Source organism: Dioscorea cayenensis, chromosome 1 (genome assembly GCF_009730915.1).
Source record: "Dioscorea cayenensis subsp. rotundata cultivar TDr96_F1 chromosome 1, TDr96_F1_v2_PseudoChromosome.rev07_lg8_w22 25.fasta, whole genome shotgun sequence".
Classification (NCBI taxonomy): Eukaryota; Viridiplantae; Streptophyta; class Magnoliopsida; order Dioscoreales; family Dioscoreaceae; genus Dioscorea; species Dioscorea cayenensis.
The window spans coordinates 20,339,176-20,344,006 of record NC_052471.1 but is presented as its reverse complement, the minus strand read 5'-3'; the positions used below and the strand labels follow the sequence as shown (position 1 = coordinate 20,344,006).

The following is a 4,831-nucleotide window of genomic DNA, read 5'->3' as shown; positions in this document are numbered from 1 at the left end:
TTGGGACTATGTATGTAAGGATTTCCACGACTCACCATTGCATTGATTAGGAAGCATAATAGAGAGTTCTTGCACTTGAAGTGATTATCCTAGGTGAAGCATCATCCGAGTACCCTATCTTTATCGATTGCCTTACCTCCTCCTGAGTTTTGCTCTCTTACTTGTTGCTTTTAATTGTTGAGAATTGAATCATTATCACACTTATCATTGTTGATATTCCACATAGCTAAGAATTGAATTAAGTGTCTTTACTCCCTACTCCATATGGATTTGATACCCGCTCACCTGGGATTATTACTTCGACAAACCCGTGCACTTGCGGGATATACGCAAGGGGATCTTGTCAGAGTACAAGTACAGTAGTTCCTGACGGCTCAGAACACCAGTGCTATCACCACGACCATTCACCGACTTACTCATGATGGCATGTAAATATCTGTATGCAGGTTGGGAAAGGCACGTGGCCTTGGACACCCCCGCTCGTACTGACCCTGACCACATAGCACTCTGTAAGCTCTCTGCGGGGTCAAGCTTCCAGGATAATCAGTCGGTAACTGAGCATACTCCTCCGTATCTGTGAATGCCTCCTCATACAAGCCAAGTAGTACTGAAAACTGAGTAACGAACAAGCTATGGTGGTGTCCAAATACTCTATACTGAATGGAGTTCAAACTGTCGAAGCTCATGTACGATTTTTCAAACTCGAATGATGATAGCATCTCCAGGGTAAACTCTCGGATGACTGGCTCTCTAATCATCAATAACTGCCGCCAACCACCTGCTGAAATGAGATCCTCTACCTCATCAGCGAACTCATCTCCCTGCTGCAGATCTCGCAGTATAGTCATATCCAGGAATCGAGTCTGTCCGAACCGAAGTCTTGACAAGCGCTCATGGTGAACTTGTTGCTCTGGAATCGCAAACCTCATGCCCTCAGGCTCAGGGGATGACTCACGCGGCCTCTTGTCAGCTTGCTTCTTCGATCGAGGTGCCATAAGATGCAAAATTTGAAATGAAATCGATCAAAGATGTTGATAAAATAATACTGCAGAAATCCACATGGTCGTGTGGAATTTCTGCACGCCCGTGTGAAACCATGGGGCGTGAAAACCGCACGGTCGTGCTTCAAAAATCCAAAAATACAACATAAAAATACTTCTAGCTTCGTTCTTAACATAAATCATCTTTCTAATTGAAGAAACAAAGCATTATTAACCAGATTAATCGATGGAAACCATGAATTGGCAAAGAAAATGATAAATAGGGCTTACCGATGAGATGGGATGAGAAAATGAAGAACCGGCCTGAAAACCTCACAAAAATCCTACCAAATTGAGGCTATGAAATCGGAGAATGATGTGAGAGTGTTTTCAGATGAATAGAGGTCGTGAAGAGGGAGAGAAACTATTCTTCTTTAAAAAGAACTCGCAACCCTTGGCGTTCTGTGCATCCACACAGGCGTGCGGAAATTACCCACGCCTGTGCGCCCCTCAGGAGAGCTTCACATGGGAAGATGCACGCCACTGGGCGCTCTCGGGAAAAACTCTCACTGACTCCGAATGATCTCACACTTGCGTGCGGAAAATATCCACGCCCGTGCGCCCGACCCACAGGGGCAGCTGCACGTCCTTGTGGCTCCTCTGGACATTCGAGAAAAATACCAAGTGTTTTACATGCCTGTGCGAAAATTCCGCACGGGCGTGGACATTCACATGCCCAAGTCACAGGTGCAGCCACACGCCCTTGTGTCTTCTCGGGATGGAAAGACTCCTCTACAGAGTGTCGCACGGGCTTGTGAAAATTACCCACGCCCGTGTGTGATTCACAAGGTCGCCCACAGGGGCGAGTCCATGCCCCTGTGTGCTCTCGGGATAATCCGCCCAACTCTGCAGGAATTCACACGCCCGTGCGGAAATTACACACAGGCGTGTGACAGTTGCGTGGTCGTTCGCAGAGTAAATCAACGGGCATGAGGAAATTCTACACGCCCGTGTGTTTTCTCGAGATGCCTTAGAAAAATCTGCAGGCTCTACAGAAAATCTGTGAACATGTTTACACACTCAGAGCCTGCTCTATTATGGAAATTTTACCAGTGAAAAACATGAAATAGAGCTCTAACGACCAAACTTCGGCAATTCCACATGAAAACACACAATGACTTTGAAAACCCATAATAAAATCGTAGCACAAACATCTAAAAATCAAGACACCAACACTTAACAATTTATTCATGCAAACAACCTAACTTAAAAAATAAGAAAACAGTAAACACTTGGGTTACCTCCCAAGAAGCGCTTGTTTTACATCACTAAGCTTGAATTACCTTGTCTTACCTCACGGGGGTTCATAGATAAAGGTTGCCCTCTTACCCATTCTTGAAAGCATGATGTGTAGAGTCTCTTGAGGGTAGAGGGTGTATTATCGGGCTTGGGACTGCCTAACAATGGTTCATCCAACTTCTTTGGTTCACGGACATTTCCAAAAGCCTTGGAGTGTTTCCGGTGGCGTCTCCTAGCCCTCTTCATTTTCCGGAGCACCTTCTTCAAGATCCCCGGGGTAGATGGTACTTCTTCCATCGATCCAAGCATCATTACTTCTTCATCGCCCTCCTCTTGGTCGAACAAACCTTCATATAGATCCAGATTGAACATTTCCTACATGTATTCATCAACAATCTCATCAGTAGTGTCTAGAAAGTATAAAGTGTCATCGAAATCAAGAGAATGCTACATGGCTTTAGCAAGGCGATATATGAGGTTGTCATCTCCAACTATCAATGTGAGCTCTCCGCCGTCCATGTCAATCAATGCTGTAGAAGTCCGCAAGAACGGTCTCCCAAGTATCAAGGGTACATCCTCATCCTCATCGACATCTAGCACTACAAAGTCGACTGGAAAAATGTACTTGTCCACCTTGACAAGCACGTCTTCAATGATGTCTCTCGGATGTCGTACTGTTCGGTCCGCTAGTTGCAAAGTCATCCGAGTAGGCCTAGGCTCGCCCAAGCCTAGATTTTCAAAGAAAGTGCATGGCATGACGTTGATACTGGCCCCGGAGTCCGCCAATGCCATATCTTCACCTAAATTGCCAATATTACACGGAATGATGAAGCTTCCCGGGTCTTTCTTCTTGTTCGGTATGTTCTTTTGTAATACCGCCAAGCATGAAGCATCTAAAATCACTGAAGCACATTCCTCCAACTTCCTCTTGTTAGTCAACAAGTCTTTCAAGAACTTCACATACTTAGGTATTTGGGCCAATGCCTCAACAAAAGGAATATTAATATGGAGTTGCTTGAACAAACTTAGGAACTTCTTGCATTGTTCATCCCCTTGGTCATTTTTCAATCTATAGGGATAAGGGATTCTTGGCTTGAAAGGTGGGGGTGCCAACTCTTTCTCTTTGCTTGTTCCCTCTTCTACCTCTATAACCTTGGTTGTTTGTTCTTTTGGCTTCTCACTCGGAAGCCTACCTTCAACTTCACGACCACTTCTCAAAGTGATTGCCTTCACGTGCTCTCTAGGATTGGTCTCTGTATTGCTTGGCAAGCTTCCATGTGGCCTTTCAGAGAGAGACATCGCAATTTGCCCCACCTGATTTTCAAGATTATGCAAAGAGGCGGTGTGGTTGCGAAGGGTAGACTTGACTGATTCAAACCTTGTATTTGCATATTGTATAAATCTAGTCAAGTGCTTCACTAGGTCACTCATTCGGGTTTCCAAACCTGAGACTCTGTTTTCCACCTGAGGGGCTTGTTGTTGTTGTTGAAAACCCGGTGGCCCCATGGCCTTTTGTGGACCCTGATTACTCCATGAAAAATTCGGATGATTCTTCCAACCCGAATTGTTGGTATTGCTATATTGGTTTCCTTGAGGTCTCATGCCATTACCTACAAAATCAACATTCTCCACTGAAGAAACATCACCAATAGAGATTGGGCAATCGGAGGGAGCATGTCCTCCATCACAACAGGTGCAATTAGTTACGGCCGCCACCCTATTTGAAGTTAGAAGATCTAACTTCTTACTGAGATTTTCCACTTGGGCCGTCAAGGAAGTTACCGCATCAATCTCAGGGAGAAGAAAAAGGTAGCCGGTCTCCACCTTTTTCTTTTCCCTAGCATTCCATTGGTAGCTATTTAACCCCATTTCTTCAATCAACTGATGGGCCTCATTGGGGGTCTTGCTACCTAATGTACCTCCTGCTGCTGCATCCATGAGTTGCCTTGTACTCGGGTTCAAACCATTGTAAAAGGTTTGAACAATCATCCACTCCGGGAATCTATGTTGCGGGCACTTTCTCACGAGCTCCTTGAACCTTTCCCATGTCTCGAATAGAGACTCCAATTCCAACTGAACAAAGGATGAGATCTCATTTCTAAGCTTTGCTGATTTTTCGGGAGGAAAATAACGGGCTAAAAAAGCTTCCACCATCTCCTCCCAAGTAGTAATTGACACTCTGGGTAATGAGTGTAGCCACTGCTTCACTCTCGCTTTTAGGGAAAATGGGAAGGATCTCAATTTGATGGCATCATCCGTCACCCCATTTATCTTCAGCATATCACACACCTCAAGAAAGCTATCTATATGACTGTTTGGATCCTCATCGGACAAACCATTGAATTGTGCGGATTGCTGCAACATATGGATGAATGCCGGCTTTAGCTCGAAGTTCTAAGCTGTAATCGGGGGATGCACAATACTCGATTGTGTCCCCAACACTGAAGTCTGGCATAATCGGATAATGTTCGCTGTTGCTCATTCTGTTCTGGCATCTTTTCATTTTCTTCCACCTCCAAATCAGCTGGATTAGACTATTCTTGTACAGGCTC

General features: G+C 45.0%; 1 non-coding gene across 1 annotated transcript; it reads left to right on the top strand.

The window, feature by feature from the left end:
- The first annotated feature begins 4,278 nt into the window (after positions 1-4,278).
- Positions 4,279-4,385, top strand: LOC120267735. Its single transcript, XR_005538551.1, has one exon. It is a non-coding gene; the product is annotated as a small nucleolar RNA R71 (small nucleolar RNA).
- The last annotated feature ends 446 nt before the right edge of the window (positions 4,386-4,831 follow it).